This window comes from Egretta garzetta, unplaced genomic scaffold, assembly GCF_000687185.1.
Source record: "Egretta garzetta isolate BGI_Z169 unplaced genomic scaffold, ASM68718v1 scaffold269, whole genome shotgun sequence".
NCBI lineage: Eukaryota > Metazoa > Chordata > Aves > Pelecaniformes > Ardeidae > Egretta > Egretta garzetta.
This window is the reverse complement of record NW_009260799.1, coordinates 610,825-631,204: the sequence shown is the minus strand read 5'-3', so window position 1 is coordinate 631,204 and position 20,380 is coordinate 610,825.

Sequence of the window (20,380 nt, the reverse complement as noted above, 5' to 3'; positions counted from 1 at the left end):
TATATATATAGTGCTTTGAATGCAGAAGAGGATACAAAGTCCCTCAGAAAAGCTGTGCTAGGACATATTTTGATGATGTTTCCTGCAAGTTTCCAAGTGATGGCTGGGTCAACAAGCTCTGGCACACAACAGCCGGCAGATGGGTGTGGACTCGGCAGTGCGCGGACAGGAGTCAGGCTAAGGACAGCACTTGAGTCAGAATAGTTCTTTCTGCACTGGAAATAAGGTTCTAATTTCTAAAGCATCTTCAAGATACTCCCCCTCAAGGGAAAAAAAAAAAAGTAACAAAATAACAAAAAAAAGAAGACTTGATTTTAAAATACAGTCTTTAAATTTATTTTACTTAGAGTTACTTTGTAAGATGATTTATGACTAAGATGGGAAGGAAAAAAATCTTTTAAATTATTGCTTGCAATTTTGAGGAGGATATCATAGAAACTATGTTTAAAGGTCCAATCCTGGCAGCCCCCATGCATGTACAGCTCAGAAGCACCCATTTTCATGAACAAGGATATGTGGCTAGAGACAGGTTTGCAGGTTTAAACTGGCTGCTCTATATGTGGCATAAATTTCCTCCAAACAGGCGGAGAGCTGGAAATGTCCTGCTTCAAATAAAACCCAAGAACATATAAGAGTTAATAAGTATTTGTAGGGCAGCTTGAAAAACTCTTACAAAAAGATGTTTTTAAAAATCTTTTTCCCCACTGAACAGCTCAGAGAAGCGTGTCCCTGACAAAGGCTCGTAAGGGGCCAACACACTGATTATTTGTTCTCTTTTGCTCTTTACAAATGAAGCAAAATACAGTTAATACATTATGCATGTCTTTGAGCATATTTTTGTTTAGGCTGTTTTGGTCTGTTGTGCCTTGGGAACTTTCACTTTGTTTTGTTATGCCTTGGGAACTTTGATTTGATTTTGTTTTTCCAGTTAATAATAAAATTGAAATATTAGGGCAGGACATCAACCAATCTACGGCGTGTGAGATTTGTTTAAGTTTCAATGAAACGGCCTCTCAACGTCTCTTTTCCACTCCCTTATCTTATCAGTCACAAAACCACTCTCGACAAGCTGGCCTGTCACAGGAGCACCGCGGGCCAGTTGCTATTAGTCGTTTCATTTCCCGTTAAGATGATCTGTTGTTTTACCCGCAGGAATAAGAGAGACTTTTCGGGTAACATGCTATAGCATCTCAGTACCGTACGGTTTGGGTACAGAAACTATGCTGTGCCTTACACTTGTAGAATTATCATTATGGTGGTGCTTAAAACAGGCAAGCACATTAAACAAGCAAAAGACAATCCTCGTGTCGTGAGGAATTTAGGAAAAGAGTGAGAGAGAACAGCAAAGCCTAAGAGAGACAGAAGGGGAAGAGAGGAGAATTGCCGTGAGATTAGACAGTTAATTACATTCACATCTCAATTATTTTTTATTTTATTTGGGGGGGGGGGGTATCTTTTGGCATTTGTAAGCAATTTGTGTGCACCTGGGAACATATGGGAAAGGTGGGGAGTAAGAATAGATTAAGGAAAGCAGGACCAAAGAGGTGGGAAAGAGGGCAGCAGTTGAAGGGGTTTGACAGGGCTGGAAGCCAGGTTCAAACTAAGTAACCAACGGAGTGAGGCAAAGAGAAAAAAAAAGGCATTAGACATGATGATCTGCAAGGGCAGGAGTACAGGAATGAGTGGTCACACAGCAGGGCTGAGGAGTAGGTAGGCTTTCCCCCAGCAGCATTCGTCTCTATCCTGCTCTACCCCGCTGGCTGGAGGGCAGCATCCATACACCACTGCTACAGTAAATTGGTATTCTTGGGAAGGTAATTTCCCCCTTCCTCTTATCCCAAGGGGATGTCCTCAGTCTGTCCCTAACTGTCCCAGAAGACTTCCAACCCACCACAAAGACAGAAGGATGCCTACATGGACAGCCTCCTGAAGGGTCACTTTTTATTTTTCTGAAGGATGCACAGAAATTGTCAGTCTGTTTGTATACATCTGGACAGCCATGTACAAACGTGCTGCCCTCCTTCTTATATAGCTGTAAAACAATTTGGACTGAACCAGTCCTGTTCCTGGCTCTTCAAAAGGCTTCAAGCCTGTAGGTCCCATACAGCGAAACAAGTTATTCTGAAACTCTCAGTGGAGAGACTGTCCCAGTCCTTCGCAAGGTGTTGGAAGCCTGTTCCAGGATGTCATCCTCCTCTGTCCTCTTGTTTGAGCACCAAATCAATGGAGCTCCTCTACTGTGAACAGCACCCAAGGGTGGAAATGATCTGTTACGGAGCAAGAAATTTGCAGTCTCTGCTATATGTGACCCACTTACAACCAAGCTCTCCTCCTTCCTACCACTGATGCTGTTTTTCTGGTGGTGGTTTTGGTTTGCTTCATTTGCTAGGGTTTTTTTTTATGTATGTATGCATTTATTTATTTCCCCTGCATCTGGTGGGACCTTCTGAAAAGGCGCAAATTAAGTGCTGAAGAGAAGCTCCTCGGATACAGCTGAAGAGACTGTCTGGCTGCCCAGGTGAGGGAGAAGGGAAGGGCTTCAGTGTCTAACGATTAAACTATCTAGTCCTGCCAGTCCCTGTCCTCCCTGCACTCTTCTCAGCTGTACTTAGCTGTACAGTCGTACTCTTACCGTGAGGCATCCCCTGGACACAGCTGACATATCTGGGAATCACACTCTGGTACGCTTGAACTGAGCAGGAACCTTCCTGGCTCACAGCCTGGGAATGAGGTGAAAAGAGCTGGGAAGCTGGTACAGAAACCCTCAGTGGCAATTCCCACCGGCACCTTGGTATCCCTCCTCTGATAAAGCTTCCCAAGGTGTCTCAGATGGCTTCTACAAGATCCACAGCCAATCGAAGAGACAATTGCTACAGACGGACAGAAATGCAAGCCTCTGAACTGCCTTTTCATGATGTTATTTGTCCTTGGGCCTGATAATTCTCAGCAGCATGGACCACAAATGCTGACAGCTGAGATCAGGCTGGTAAACCCAGGTCTGAAAGACAGCTGGCGGAATCACTCAGGTTAACCCCAGGCTGCCCACCACTGTGCGGATCTTCAAGTGGGGATTGCAAGTGGCTGTCAGGCATAGAGCAACAGCAAAAAGGGAAAAAAAATATTGGGAACTGCTGGTAGAAAAATGCACCTTTTTCTGGCCCTGAAAAAAGTGCCTTTTGGCTGCTTTAGTCCTAAACCTTGCTGCTGACATAAGCTTTTTGAGACTAAGAGGTATAAGCCGTCTGACCAACAGCCCTGAAGCTGACAGCATTGTGGAGATGTCAGCCAGCTGCCCTCATAGAATCATAGAATCATCTAGGTTGGAAAAGACCTGTAAGATCATCAAGTCCAACCGTTAACCTAAGGGTTAATGGCAAAGGGCTGGCCAGAAGCCACAGGGCTCTGCTGGCAGCCTGGGGCAGCATCAGCTCTTCAAACTACCGCTGCTGCAGCAAAGCATGGCACAGCGCTGCTAAGAGCTGGGCTGCCAAGAGCTGATTTTGTGCTTTGTGGCGCTGGCTGCAAAGTGGGAAAAAATAAAACCCAAAATCAAAAACTCAGGATGTTTTTCTGCCACTCCTCTTGCATTAAAGACAGAGGTTTTTAATGAAACAAAAATGGCGTAGTCAGTATTAGACTGGCCAAAAAAACCTATGTCCACCCTTAGATAAGAGAGAGAGTTTCTCACTTGTCCCACCGTCACCTGTAACTTAAAAGAAGTCCTCCAGGGAAACAACCATCCTTTTTCCCTTTCCTTTTCCGCTGAACCCAGCGTCTGGCATCTGGATGGATTCCCTCTCCCCTCTGCTGCTAACTGGAATTCATTCTCACTGGTCCTCCTCTACAGGCTTTTGGAAGTCTAACTCCACCACACTCACGGGAGGTTTTCCCCAGCTAAGGGGACATGAGATACTATCAAGCACCTCCGTGTTTGATACACAGCCTCAGCACAAGCCCTCCTAACTCCAAACAAGCTGCCACGGTGACAGTGTACAGTGCCATCCTGGCTTAACTTGGGCCCTGAAAGTTGCTCATCTGCAGCAGTGTACCACTGCACCTGATAGCATTAGCTCTGTCTCTTAACGAGCCTAATGAGCCTGGGAATGGCAGCCCTGGAGTGGCACACCCTGCCGTGAGGACACTATTTCAGGCTGGAAAAGCATCGGCGCAGCTGCAACTCCTCTTTACTCTGCTGCTATACTTGGGATGTAAAAGCCCAAAGGTGAGCCCAGAATTAACTGCTCTGGCTCTGCCATTCTTCAAGTTCCTCCCTTATATATCCCTCAATGTGTAGTCTCTTGCCTTAGAGGAATAAAACCCAATTCAACCTTTCCAGGCTATTCTACCAGGGGAAAAGAAAATCCTGTTAAAAAGTGATATTCCATAAAACACTGCTGTGTATTACACTTTCATCAGCTTTAACTTCATATACTCGGTACTTCTCGGTATCCTCTTTTCAAGCAAGTAACACAGCCATCACATGCTTATGCTAATAAAGCATATGTAATATCCTCTTCCTCCCTGTTTTCTTTTCTCTCTGGGGTCCATATATTAGAAAAGGGATTCTTTAAATGGTGTTTAGAAAAGCTTCCAACTATTTCTGTCTGCTTTCCTTTATCGCTGTGCTGAGGCTGCACCCAGCTGATACAGAGGTTCATTTTTTCCAGCTGGGAATCAGACCAAGACACAGCAGTAGAAGCAGCAGTCAGATCCCACCGGCAAGACAGAGATTTTCAAAGCTGTCATGAGTACGAACTCATTTAAAAATCATTTAAGAACCATTTAAATTAATTACAAAAAAGAGTAAGAAAGCTTACCTTACTAACAGCTTTAGGGTCTGTACGATATGTCAGCTCTCAGCCTGGATCCCAGATGGTCAGAGCATCAAATTGCTATTTGAGTTTTAATTATTCTTGTTATTATATTCAAGATGTGTCTGGAGACAAATTATGAAGCTCCTTATGAGTGGCCGGGAAGTAGGCATACATAAAGACGATCAAAAGGCCTTGTCATGCCTTGCGTGGTGGCAAGGCTCAGGTCACCGAACTGTCCCGTGCAGATCTGCCGCAATTAGAAAAGCTGCAGGCAAACAGAGCATCCGAGAAGTCTTTGCCCAGCTAAGATCCATGCGTCATGCTCCCTATCAGAGATGCTTCTGGGTTTCTGGGATCTATGTTTGCTTGCAACGCTTTTCGGATACTTGCAGAGGTTCTCAAGCCAGCCAGCTATGGCCTTGGGTGAAGCTGACTATTTTGCTGATTAGCGGTGCTGGCTTTAGTCTTAGTACCATTCTACTTCACCCATAGAGAGTGAGCTAAGTGTGGAACGTTGTCCTGCAGATGGCACATGGGACGAAATGCCGATTCCTAGCATCCCTCCGCCCCCTGATCTTCATCCCACACTCACAACCACAGCATCACTGAGACCGTTCATGCACCAGGCTGGGAGTCCGAACCAGCTCCAGGATGCACCAGGGCCAGCCAAATCAGTCACCCCTGAGGAGAGAAACAGCAGCTTGAACTGTCGGTCCCAGGCAGGGGCAAGCAAACCGGCAGACAGGCACCCAAATCAAAATCTTGTCTGGCTGGTACATCGGAGGTATTTCAGTTGCCTTTGCCATATTATTAATTCATGCCTTCTTCACGCATCATTGCCTGACTTAGAGTCACATAGAACCTAAACATATATTAAAAACAGTATCGCTGCATAAACAGCTCATTAAAATGGATTTAAAATGGGGTCTATAAAACTAAAATAAACAAATCTAAGCCAAGGGTAGAATGCCCTTAAAATTAGAGATTTATGCTTGACTGGAGAAAACAAACGAGAGAGAGTTCTCTCATTTCAGCCCTACAGATGTGCCTACCCAGCTGTATATCCTGTAACAATTTAAAAGGCAGATCCAATGTGATTCCTCTGTAGGCAAACACTAATCTCCTTACCTTCACAGACAACTGAAAATAAATGGAAGTTGAATATTTGGTCGTTTAGCTAGATTATTCCAAACAGACTCTATTTTCTCTAATTCCACAAAATAGATCCCTTTAAGGATACGCTTATGGGCTCAGCGGTTGTCCTGTGCTTCATCTGCCCATTTTCCGAGCTGCAAAGCGTGAGGCAGAGGCAGCTCCACTCGGTAAAAAAGACTGGTTCGATACCTTACTGTAAGACTGTGCCCATGCTAAGAAAGCCTGCCTTGAGGAACCTGATTTTTGTAACTCAGTGGGCATATATATTATCAAAAAACCTCTAAGCTGTCGTGCAACTGAAGTGACCTGGATTTCACAGCAGTATTCACCTCAAAATGCACAGATGTGGAACCATTCTGAAGAGCTCAGGATATCACAATAAGACAAGAGACTGACCTGTTCCTCTGCCCACTAGGACTGCAAATACAGGATTTGATTTTCTGACAGGATTTAAAAAAATATTTGTAACTAGGTTTACAGATGACAATTAACAGATAAGCTGCCTAGCCAAAATAAAGATAGACCATTTAATGCAGCAAGTTCAATATTACATTTAATGCTTGGAAATCTTCCCTTCTATCTGGCAGCCAGGGTCAATATCTGCCTATTCATCTTTTTAGAACAATAAACACATCAGTTCGAGGCATCATATTATATTATTATGGGACTGCTATCAAAAGGTGTGTGGCAACGATAAAAACTCAGAGTATTTACTGCTTAATATGCTTGAGATCCAGCACTTTCCAGCTTAATGCATGATTACTGGGAACATTAGTTTCAACATCTAATTTCCAAGGGACATGAAATGTTCAAACCCAAGGGGAAGAGAAAATGAACCAGTCCAAACCATGAGATTTTGAACAGCAGTTTTAAATACCAGGTTTTCCATTCTAATCTAGAATATCTAATGCACAATATCCATGATTCTGAAACAAACTTCCCCATTTTGCCTTCCGCTTTCTTACTTGTTAACCCATTTTGGGAGGGATGCATCGCAAAAATCTTTTTAATGGTGTTTTAAGAAATAAACCATTCTCAAACATTTTAATAGTGCCACAATAAGAGCCAAATTTCACAGCATCTACGATATGAGAAATTACCACTTGATTCCTCCCAATTTTTATTAAACCTTCTTTTCCGCTGGGACCCTTAGCAAACCACAGTCCTTCCCATTCAAGGGTGAGACACCAAACATAACAAGAGAAGAGAAGGAGCAGGAGTTTCCCAGCTCTGTAGCACTGGCATGAATCACAAGGGGAATTTTACACCTCCCTCCAAACAGATGTCATCGCAGAAGAAGCGGACACACCCTCAGCAGATGGGTCGTCAAATTTCTTGATGCTGACAAAACATGTTTCCATGAAATTTTATGTCCAGAATGACCCACTCCTATTTCTCATACAACTGATGCAGCATCCCAGAAAACTCTGTTCATCTTTTCCCTTAACTGTTGTCAGCTTTGCAGAATTGGAAAAGGCCTGTTAGGCCAAAAGGACCTCAGCAGTGATCTACCAGTTCAGTGCTCTTCCCAGAAGAAATTCTTCAAACACTGCTGCTGCAAAAAGGGATGTTTTCACACTGTGTACTGCTTTGCATCTGAACTCAATGTGGCAGATAACAGAGAAATATCTGTTCCCATACTCAGCGCTATCATTAGGAAATACATTACTTTGAACATCACAAGCTTTTTCTCCCAAATGGTGCCTTTTGGGTTTGTGTTTTTTTCAAGGGAGACCTAAACAAAACTACGCTCAGCTAGAAACTATCTATCTCAGAAATCTGCCACAAGCCTCCTCAAGTCCTATAGTACTTGAATGCCACAGAACTAACACTACTGCTGGTAAAAAGGGGAGCGATCCCATTGGTATTGGTGCTGTTTCATCCTTTCACAGCTGATGAGAAGCTGGCATGCGACGGAGGCACCAAACAACTGCATTCCCATCATTTTCTTGGTCTGTCATGTCCCCCCTCCAACTTCAGCACAGGAACTTATCCAGTTTTGGAGGTGGTTGGTGTTTATAGTATTGACTTAGCACACCATGGAAAAGCAACAAGCACGGTATGTGCGGTAAGTGTGCTATAATGCCTACCTCAACCTCTCACAAACTTGATCCACTGTAGCTGCTGTCTTCAGAAGAGCTGAGACCTCACGATGCAGCTCATATGTAAAAATGTCATGAGGTTCTTTCAGTTAATAAAACAGCATCGCAAAAATTAGATTGTTTCTGGCTGCCTGTGGATATTTTAACAAAATGGAAAAGAATATCCTTCAGCCCACCTGTGAGGGACCTGTGTTTGCTCTGTTGATAACAGCCTATGTTTCCCGCCATTCTTGCGGAGCTGGAGAAGATTTGTACCACTGTCACTGCTTCAACTCCTTCTGACGAAAAACAGTACTCAGGTTGCATGAGTTAAAAAATACCAACTTTAAGATAAACCCATCTGTGTGCGCCAAACCACATGCTTGGTAGTACCACGTGAAGTGTACTGGGCTAATTAGAAGCTGATGCTTCTTCTCCACAGCTTCTATTAAGGAGAAATTCATATTCTACCAGATAAAGGTAACTACCAGGGGAGGGAGGAACAAAACAAAACAAAACCACACCTGTAACAACTGTAGTAGAAGTTATTCAATAATTACGCTCTCACTTGGTACAAAACCCCCAAATATCCAGAAAATAGCGATCAACTTCTACTTCACGTAATAAACACATCTGCTGCATAATCTGCTGGGTAGGTCTTTGATGTTCTGAAAAACACCAGTAACTGTCATAATTAAATCCTCTCTAGTTATTCAGCTGCATAGCTCAACTAATATTTCACACAATACTATCAGTATGAAAGCCCACTGCTTCTCCGACCTGCTAGTATAATTGGATTAAAATTATTATTTTTGAAGGGAACTACAGCTTGAAGTTTGGCATACCGTGGGGCTTTCCATCCTTCCCTTCATTCAGCAAACAGCTCTGCCACACGGCCCAAGGAACATTTGTCTTTTGTGACAAAGCCACGTCCACATTATAATCTTGCATAGTAATCTCATATGATGTCAGAAGTGCTGCTTTACGTCTGGGGAATAATTTGTCTGGATAAATAGAAACGATAAAGCAATACGGAGAAACATTTTACCAAGGACAAATGTCTTCTTGTGGATTTTTTTAGACTAGTACTAATTACTTCCATGTTCTTCTCTTCCATGGCCCCAAAAGAGGAGTTTTAAATGATGTTGTTAAGTTGATGCATTTGTGCTCATACGAAGGAAGTCAGAAGCCACTGTTTCACATCTGCTGTTTTTCATTTTGTGGTTTCCAATCCCAGGGCTTCTCGCCGACTGCAGAGCACCCAGCCCCTCCTGCTTTCTCTTCCCTTCCTCTCTACCAAAAATAGGGGAAAAAGCCAACCCACATCAATCCATGTTAAAATTTGACTTGCACTACTTTGCAAATACTCCTTAGCATTTTGAAAGCTCTTTAAAAATTTCCAACTTCTGTGCCTTTATTTTTTCTTTTCCAGTAAGCCCCTTGAAGACAATACGCTGAAACTTATTTTTTCGACAACCCTCTGTTGTTGGTGGTAAATATTTAAACAGTGTCTTTTGCCAGATTCTCTGCCGACATGAACTGCCCGGCTCCTTCCCGTGGCGTTTACAGCCTCAAAAGTGTACCCACCCACAAATGCTGGGGGGAAAAAGGAAGTTAATATAATTGATAAGTTAAAAAGTAAACATGCAAAATCAATATCACTTATGGTATAGCTAGCATCCTTCAGCGTGACTCACATTGATCCAATATGGGCAGTACACAATACTTTCATCTTGAAGAAGCTACAGCATCTTGCAGTCCTAACAACTTTTATAGCATGTCCTTGAAGTGTCCTGTTCCTTTCATCACTGCTGAGAAAATATCACAATCCCTTTACTTTTTCTACCCATAATGATAGGGTGAGCAGCGCTGAGAAAAAAAATGTAATCACAATAACAGAGGAAAAAAACATGATTCATGGGCATAGAAAGTAAATCACTAGGAAAGCCCGTCTTGTCCTCTTTTTTATTGTGCTCATAGGTCAAGCAATCTTAATGAAGCCTCCTCCACATGCGCTTTATTGTTTGCTCTTATATAGAGCACGGTTATCTCAAACTCCTTAGTTATTTTTAAAAGCTATACTGAAAGTCCTGCATGGGTTATACTGGATGTTTGCTGAAGAACTGCTACAATTACAAGTATCAAAGCTAGAGGACAGCACCATGCTCCGCTCTGTGATTTACCTGCCAGTATCAGGTAAGGCTGCCGGTGGAAAACTATGAAAGATGATTACTCCCTTCTGAGTAATCCACATCAGACGGGGAAAGGTGCTGCTATCTAACTGCCGAACTTCCCTCTAACTCTCAGCATACAAATGAAGGTTGCTAGCTGTCCGCAATTTTATCTGTTTACCTGAATAAAGGTGATAAATTACCCTATTACATTTTCATACACAAATGTGAAGCTGGGTTGAAGTCAGGTCAAGAATCTGCTTCAGCGAGTCTTCCTTACTACATATTTAGGCAGGGACTCTTATCTGGTAGGAGAAGCAAAGGCGAAAAAGCCTTTGGGCAATGGGGAGGAAAGGGGGGAAGGAAGGAGAGAACAAAGGTGCATTTGCAGCACTATGCTACCTTAATCTGTCTTTCCTGGCTGGTAACGGTTGTTAAAACAAAGTAAACACAGATATCAGTGTGACAGCATCCAAAATACATTCCTAGGATCCCTGAACAGCCAAGCTGAAGTCTTTGCCATTGCATCTTCATGGATGCTACCTGGAGCTCCCCAAACCAGCCAGACGTAATTGCTAGCCTGGAGAAAGCTGCCTTTAAGTGCAGTGCAGACCTACACAGTGCCTGGCAGGGGCTTTACCACATTTCCTCTTGGCCTTCATCTCCAGCTCTTGGCAGACTCGTTCCATCTGCTGTCCCTACTTCGCTCCATGCTATGCTTTTCTAGTTTTTCCCTCAGTTTCTTTTTCCCTTTGAGTGACCTTTCTCTCCCTCTTCTGCTGCTCTTCACTCATGGCATAACGGTGATGAAGACGAAACAACTGCTGCATCTGAACAACATCTACAAACTCCTGCCCTCCTTTGCTCTGTTGACAAGGGTAAAGCCCATTCCCGTCCCCTCCCCGCCACCCCAAATGGTTGTTCTTCTCCTTTTAGATAACACAGTTCTCCCAGACACAGTCTCAAATTCCTGAGACACTGGTATTGACTGGGGAACCCACTTACAGCTGTATACAAACAGAATAGACCAGCAAAGAAATGTGGGGTATTGAAATATAAATCACTAACACTTATCAGTCAGCAACTTTTTCAGACCACAGTAGAGAGTGATTCAGAGTTCCCAAAAGTAAAAGGTCAGCACGTAAATCTGACCAAGAAGCAAATTTAGGTCAAATCCTATCCCGAAATATGCACACCTGTTTCCTACTGTGTCATAGCGTCTGGATGAAAAAATAACTCAAGTTTTAACCTTGTTTAATACTCTGAACAGGGATAATCTAATAACAACCAGCAAGGTGTTTTTTGCCTGATGTCCAAAGCAAATGAGCAGTGGGGATTCTCTGTCTTTGTTCGACACCTTCTCCAGGATGTCGAAACTCTTGGGCTCCTGCGAGGTGCGCAACAGAAATAGTTTATGCTAACCCAGAAGATCTACGAAGTCAAACCCCTAACAGCTGAAGCTGAATGGCTTAAGCGTATTGATTTTATGCAGACCTGTGGTGGTGAAATTCCTATAGAAGTTATAGTACTCAATGCTATTTTCTTTTATCTATTTTCCTGTTTATGGAGCCACCCACTGAAGATGGGCAGGCATAGCCCATTAAATTTTTACTTTACTTTTTTTCTGAAATATGTGTTTATTATAACAAAAAAAACACCCTTAACTCTGGATTTATCTGGATGTTTTGGAAAGTAGATGTGGAACTAAAAGAACAACAGGCCCTTCTACGATATTTTCAGACGTGCTCCTGGAGAACTGAGTTTCCTTCTGTCTATTCAATCTGTCTCCAACCTGACCACCAGGTAGAAACTCAAAACAATGATTCCTCCCTCCCATTCACACAATCTACTTTCATTTCTACAATGCTACTGGAAAAACTAATAATTTCGTGTACTTCTCTTTCAGACCAAAACCATCTTTTTAGGATATGTAAAATACAGAAGTGACCTGATCCAAATATATTCCAGACCACTAACAACAGAGAGAGTTAGGGTGGCAGCTTCTCAGACAATATAGGTTACGCTAATGGGAATAAACCATTGTGGTAATTCTCCAGAATTCTGTTATAAAGCCCATTGGCATTTATGCACCATTTAAAGTATTTATTTGTTGATAAATACAATACTTTCTACATAAACCCTGCAAAATTTACAACGGTAGTAGACAAGAAACACATCTGTTTTCTTTGAACCTGTAAAGAACAGATGCCTTTAAGGTAACTAATTGCACCTCTGTTTTTTTCAACTCTTCCTGTGATTCCGAGATTGAATGAATATCTGCTTCATACTTCCCTGGAACTAAGGTTCAAATAAACACTCAGTGACAGCTCTTGCCAAGTCTCTCCAGACCATTAAGGACACACCAAATATTTCTGGACTTTTTTGGAAAGGAAAGATGTGGGCGACACACCCAGAATCACCGAGGGCTTGCATCATTGCTCTGAGCACATTTCCATCACCTCTGGAAAAGTTGGGTTTGTTTGTTGCTATTTCTTTATCTGACGAGTCCCTGCTTGTTCCATTCTTGGCAAAAGGAATTTTACAGCACACAGGCTTTTGCAGACAGGGTTCTTCTTGTTTAAAACTTATTTTCAACTATATTTCGTTTGAGAGTCTTAGCCATTTTCTAAACTCCTGCCATCAGCAGGGACCATGCTTTAACAATCAGCTACTATTCACTTTGCAAAACAAGAATGTTTCCAGCAGCACGAAGCTTTGCCCAGAGTCCTAGAGGCTCAACCTCTGGCACTTATCTACTCCTTGTCAAGTTCTGCAGCAATATAACACGTCTTTCCAGCTCATTACTTCAGATTACAATGGACAGAATATGCGTTGCTTCAAGTTTTACAAAGATTTTAGCACAATTCTTCCACTTAGTTGTTCTTTATTCTCCTTATGCACAGTTAAGAAATTGTATTTCTTAGGTAGGGTGGGTCTAAGAAACCCTAGAAACCCAGGTTGCTTTCTATCACTGCCTGCAGGCAGCTGGAATGGGTGCCAATTGCATTTGGAAGTATTGTTATAGGCAGCAATAGGTTCAGAGCGAATGGGGCCCACATCCAGGCAAAGCAAAGGGCTCTTGGGAGAAAGAACGCTTTTTTTCCATCCTCAGAATGACTCCAGCTCTCTGGTCTCCTTGCTGTGTAATGCTACTCCTGCCATTTCTGACAGCTCCAGGGTTCCTTTCACACCCTGTCCCACACTCTTCCCGAGCCGTGGGTTTGGGATTTCACTTCAATCCACTTGTGCTCTCTTCCTTAAAAGTATCATTAAAGAACCTACGTGGGAGAAGCCCTATTTAAATCCATCTATGTTCAACAATGGCAATAAAAAATGATTGCATGGTTAAGCTTATAGAAAGCCAAGCACAAGACCTGGGCCAGTATTCTTTTAATCAAATAATTGCTATTCAGGCGAGATTTTCTGTGCAACAATTATTTCTTTTAAAAAGCCCCCAAAATACTTGAATGAACTCAAGTACTTGAATGACTTTATTTAATGCCCATCATAATATTATATTATAAATATATTGGAATATTTCTTTAGCTTTGTATATATTTTCTTTTCTAATCATACCACTAGAAAAATAATACCACACTCCAGGATAAAAGAAAAACACTATTATTGGAAAGAAGCTTCTTCTTTAGCTTGCCAAGCAGCTACCAGCCTTCCAAGCAGCAGAAATGGCATACAGTAGGGTTGCTATACAACATAATCAGTGGGACTTGGAGAATTGCTTTGCCATTTCCAAACGTATAATGACTGTTCTGAAACGACTGTGTTTTGCATGAGGAGGATTTGAAGGGAAGCAGGTGGCTACTAACAACAGTAAACACCGTGCTGCTGTGAGGGATGGGGTAGGAGGAGGGCAAGAGCCCGATGGCAGAGTATTTCCTTTCCTCGTGACCCTCAAGGACTTGCAGGGGGAAAAGCCAGCTCTGCTGAGACACGTCATCAGCCCACTGAAAGTCCAGTCTCCAAAGGTTGTTACCTTTTTAAAGCATGGTAATAACTATCTGGCCAGGCTGATTTCTTGTTTTCCCCTGATGATTTCATTGTAATAAAATTTCACACGGAGCGGTGCTATGTGCGAAGGGTCACCAAAGGCTTTTGTAAGAGCTCATTGTTAATATTCAGGCACGACAGAGGGAAGAAAAGAAGAAAGAGAAAGAAAGAAAGAAATTTGACGTTATTTACTTGTCTCTAACAGGCTTGGATTACTTTCTGAGTATAATGAAATCCATCATGCCATCTAGACACCACAGCGTCTACGCTTCATCAAAATATTTGTAAACAGCAGCCTCTTTTATCTATAGAATGGATCAAATTCTGCTCACCACAACATAATTTCAGAAAGATTTTCCAGAAAGAGGATGCTCTCAGGCTCCACAAAATACAGCTTGCCTGCTCCCCTCACATTTCAAATTACCCAGTCTAAACACTATCAATAAAATCAAATATATATATATATATACACACAAACATATATATTTCCTTTGGGAACAAAGAATTGCAGCAGCCCGTCACTGTTAACAGAGAGGGGATTTCCTGGCAAAAGCCCACGAATTCTAACTCCCAGCGCCAAAACCCTGCCCTCACTGAAGGGCAGGACTGCTGGGTTGGGAAATCATTCACAAAGGAAGTCAACCACAGCGTCGGCGGGAGGTGAGCTGCGTGCTCCCCTCTTCCACCAACACACTGATGTGGTTCTTTTATGTAATTAACTTATGCCTGCTGTCATTTTCCTGGGGATTGTGCCCATTTGTGAGACCACCAAGATTACAGAATAGCACAAACGCGTCCAGCAAACTGCCCTTAATAGGCATTTGCTTGCCAAAAAGAACTACCTCTATTCTCAATTAGAGTTAGGAGAAAGCATTTGTGTTTAAATAGAAAAACATACTAATAGCGTCCTTCTTTCTTCCCCTCTGCAGGCTAATGTACTCCAGAAAACAGATTTTTTTTCCAAAAGAGTAGGAATATATCTGGAAGAGCTCCTTGTTAAACTTCCGGCTACACACAGATAATACCATCCTGGGGACAATTTTCTCCTTTTACTTTTAATGTGAAGTAGCATTTTCAAAATCGTGTTGTCAGACAGCTCTTCCACACTGGAAGGGCTTGAATTCTGGTGGCACCAAAGTAACAGTAATATTGCCTTTGCTGTAGAGCCAGCTCTGCAAGATACCAAATGTCCTTGACTTTCAGTATTTAAAAGTGCATCCTCGTAGGATTTCACACTAAAACCAATCCCTTTAGGAATGCGGAGGACCCAGTTGGAATCCAGAAATAATAACAGTAATGATGTTAATAGTAATTCTAATAATGAGTGGTTTATTGAGCTTAGCAGAATTTTACCTTACCAAGAAGATGTCCCATATCTCAATATTAGTAAGCTACATTTCAGCCCTGAAGTGTTCAGGCAGTTGAACTAGATGATCGTTGTAGGTCCCTTCCAGCTGAACTATTCTGTTCTAGTACATGAGCAACCATCGTTATCAGTACTCCCATTTAAGAGATAGGGAAACCAAAAGACAGGCCAATACCATCACCACACAGTGGAAAGTCAGAGGACGAGTTGGTAGTAGAGCAAGTAAAAAATGCCCAAACATTTGAACTCTGGGCTTTAGTTGGTGGACCAGTGTGCCTCTATACCAAAACACAAGATTCCTAATGTTTTGGGTGGGAGTTAGGAAAGAGGGTCTCAGTCACAATCAGTATCAGAAGGCACTACAAAAGGAAGAGCAGTGACAGAAATAATGGTGCAAAATTGCTCTAGAGAAAACTTAGCCTATCAAGAGAAAAACTAGCAGGCACGAATCTCTGAATGCACTGGGTTGGACTCATTCAGATGAAAAATATTACTGTCCACATCAAACCCAGACAGCTCAGGCTCCCTTCATACTCATCAGATAGAAACTGGCTCATGCTGATGTTAAGTGCTTGGTCAAGTGCACGTGTTCGTTCATCCCAGGGCCGGAAATTCTTCTCCTAAAGCAGTGTGAGAAACTTCATCTCCTTCACAAGCAGACATCTACAGTCCTTCAGTGGGCAGCCAATAAGGACCAGCTAAAATGTAGATGAAGATACAGACCTCAAGAGTCAGCTGAGATATACAGCATCTCCTATTTTAAGGCCAGTGTTGCTATTTTGTAAATAAGAATTATTCTATCAACTGATGCACGGTAAAGATTGGCAAATGAGGGAAGAGTTCCCAATTACTTTTTCTTACATGTTCAAATATGCTAATACAGCTAACTTACAGCGTGTTGCCTTTTAGCTTTTTAAACCATTTTGTTACTCTTCTGGTTTTGTATGCCCCCATTGTGCATTGCATAAGGATCCCTTATTCAGTGAGGAGAAGGTGGGGAGACTGATGAACCTCCATTAAAATGGAAAACACGAGCCCAGAATACTTCATGTTAAGCACAGGGAGAAATCTGTTTTCTGATGAGAAATAAAACAGACCCTTGAACTTGAAAGTCAATGACAGAAAAAAAAAACCATTCAGATATGATTTACAGTCGCAAAAGAAAGTTATTCAGGAGTCAATAATTTTTCAAAAGGATTAACAGAGCATATGCAGCATTACCCATAATGAGATAGGATGAGCATGGGAAGCTCAATTTGCATGCTATTTAGATTCAACAGATAGTTACACTGTTGATATCTAAAGTGCTGTTGTTGTGACAGTGAAGGTAGAGGTCCTGCACATCTTCTGAAAATTAATACAGTTCAGAGAAAATGGTAAAAATTGCAATCCTTTCGGTATCTAGTGGGGTTTAAACTATACAAGAAGGATGGTCCTTTAGACGACTAAATTTCCTTTTTATCATCAGGTCATGGGGGTTGGCTAAAAAAGGCATCAAGGTAACTTTTTGAATTCAGATCTATCTACCTCTGGGATTCAACGAGGAATTTAATACCAAATGGAAAACAGTAGGTAAGCACGAAAGCTGAAGTAATTTATCACTGCTATCTTTTCAACAGATAAGCATTTCTTTGTTTGAACAAATACACATTACAGTACATGAAAACAAAAATGTTTTGAACAGCACAGCTTCCATAGGGCTTCTACATAATGAAATTTCAGAAAACATTCAGTATAAAAGTTTTGGTGCACAAAGAAGATTATTAATTTTCCTTCCACATGACAAATAGATAAATACCTCTATGCGAAACACAATTTAAAGTACCATACACTATTCAGGTTCGTATTTTTCAATGCTTCAGAAAGCATGAAGAGGTGTACTTAAATTATTAATTTCTCAGCATATGAAGTTTAAAAAGCCCAAACAATTCAATTGAAAACCAGTTCAGTTGATAAATAATAACAATTTTCCCTAGACTGTCACTTACAAACCCAATGTTGATTCTGAAACAACCTGATTTCCTTCCATCTCATACATCATTACCAGTCATAATGATTCCTCGGATCCTCCTGCTGCAACCTCACTGTCTTGTATTTGTGCTGTCAGCAGCAGCTGTATCACCAGTCCATGTCTCCTTTTTGGCCATCTTGGTGATTAATAGAGCGGAATTTAGTGTACGGCTCTTTGGACAGTGCATGTCCCATTCTAATGGCTTTGGCTCAGCAAGGTAAACAAGAATAAAGAGCTACATAGGCCTTTCTCCTCCCCCAATGCATATGAGGGAAAAATACAATTACAAATGTCATACAAAATCCAGCTACCATGAATAATAAGTAGAAATGAAGGTGTTTGTACCTATCAGATAAAATGTACAAGGTTTTAATATATATTCAGATTGTTTTTTAAAAGCTGATAAAGACGATTGGAATCTGGAAGCGTTTGTATTAGAGGGAATAAATTATGATGTGGGCTTTCTCTTGTTTTCTGTGTGATTAATTAAAGGGAGCCAGGTATCTATTGTGTTTTGACACTAGTGTCAGATGTGACTGCTGATACACTGATCCAACAGTCTATCAAAAAGGAGAAGAAAAAAAAAAAGCAGCTCTAAGTAGAACTAGAGTTTACAGAAAATCAAACCCAGTGTTTGTACCAAATGTTGCATGAACCTAACAAGTTTGCAGAAAGATAGAAGGTGGTTGCCCAATCAACCCTTTGCCTGCCACAGCTAGTGGCTATAGGAAGGAAAAGGCGATGGGTCCTCTTAAGAATAAAAGCAAGCATAGACAATAAGCAAAAAGAACTGTAAGGCTGTCTGTGGACAGGCTACCAGGAAACAAAAATCAACAGAAAGGATCCTAGAGTTTCTTCACTGGATTGTTGAATCTTTGAGGAAGAACTTATAAAGGATCGAAGAAAATGCCTTTGGAGAAAGGATGGATTTTACAATGGGAAGGAAGCCCCAGGGAAGACTGGGAGCTAAATGTGGAAGCCAGATACAAATCAATGAGAGGAGAAAGAAGCTGCAGCAATGCATAGTGTCTCCCCTATTTTATTTCCATGTTCACAAAAGCAACGTAGAAAGTTACTTTGCTTTAAAAAAGTAAAGGTGTAGTCCAGGCTAGCAGGCCTTGCACTTCTCATATGGCAACTTCTCTTTGCCCTGGGCCTCCAAAAATAATTAGCACTGGTATTCAAACTTCAGGGTAGAAGGGGATCACTGAAGTAGACCATTCCTCTTCCAGTCCTTTTAAGACTTCTTGTCTGGAGAACATCTTTCCTGCATGCTTAAATTCTTATAAAGATTCATTATTGAGCTTTTAGCTTATGCCCTCCAGAGCAGGCAGCATTCAAGAAACTCAACCCATGGGCTGGCAAGTTTGTCATATCCTTCTTGAGATATTCACTACTTACCTCCAGAGCAGGCAGCATTCAAGAAACTCAACCTTCTTGAGATATTCACTACTTGCAAGTCTGGTGAAGTTTACATTCTTCCATGGATGATAATCCCTTGCTCCTCAGGGAAAGACGGTGAGAAGACAGTCTTGGGCCTAACATGACATGGTTCTGCACACCTGAACAGGCAAAGCCTGACACAATCCCAAACCATTCTGCAAAGAGGCAAGAGCAGTTCTATAAAGAAGCCTTCAAATGGATGGATGGATCTATGGCTGGGCAATATCCACTCTAGAAGCAAAAAGTTCTCAACGATTTTTTCCCTTTCAGATTTTCAAAAGGATAATGTAAAAATTAATGTCTGCTGAACTGGAGGCAAGGAGAACCGCAAGAAATATGATGATGTGGCATAATAAGGTTACAAACCAGACAACAATACGTCTGCAGTGTAAGGAAGTTATATAATCATTTTCTGAGTTGCCTGTATCAGCTCAGAAAGAAATGTAGTCTCTACCAAGAGAATGTATTGCAGCAAGTCCCCTCGCTGATTTAGGACGGTAGCATTTACCTTTCCTTATAAGCCATCAGAGAGACAATCGTATATTGTGTAAATACAGTGGGGACGTGGATTAATTTCAAACCTATCACATAATCTGATGAGATTTCCCTTGAGATCTCCTAACACTTTGCAGCACTGTGAGCCATTATTTCCATACTTACTGGAAATAACGTCTGAGCCCAGGCAAGGCACAATATTCCCTCTGAGAGTTGTCATGACGGGAGTGGAATTAATTCTTATTGTCATTGTACACACTGAGGGTCTTTTTGGCATTATTAGCATGTACCCCAAATAGTATTTAAATCCATGATGATACAGTATACCATACAATAGTATCATTTGGGGTCTCCTAAATTTGGACCTATGTTCCTTGCTACATATACTGAGCGCAAGTCAGATTTCACCTGCATTTACATAAGCCAGATGCAACTTCATCTTCTTTAATTGACCTCCTGGCTCATACCAGTATGGAATCAGAACTAGAGCTGTGATATAGCAGAACTATTCAATATCCTTTTAAGATGCAGTTTATTAAGGAGATAGACCTTAAGACCTTAAGACCTTTCATGCTCCTGTACTCGGCACTGGTGAGGCCGCACCTCAAACACTGTGTTCAGTTTTGGGCCCCTCACTGCAGGAAAGACGTTGCGTTGCTGGAACATGTCCAGAGGAGAGCACCAAAGCTGGGGAGGGGTCTGGAACACAAGTCTTGTGAGGAGCAGCTGAGGGAACTGGGGTTGTTCAGCCTGGAGAAGAGGAGGCTGAGGGGAGACCTGATCGCCCTCTACAACTGCCTGACAGGAGGCTGTAGCGAGGAGGGGGGTGGTCTGTTTCT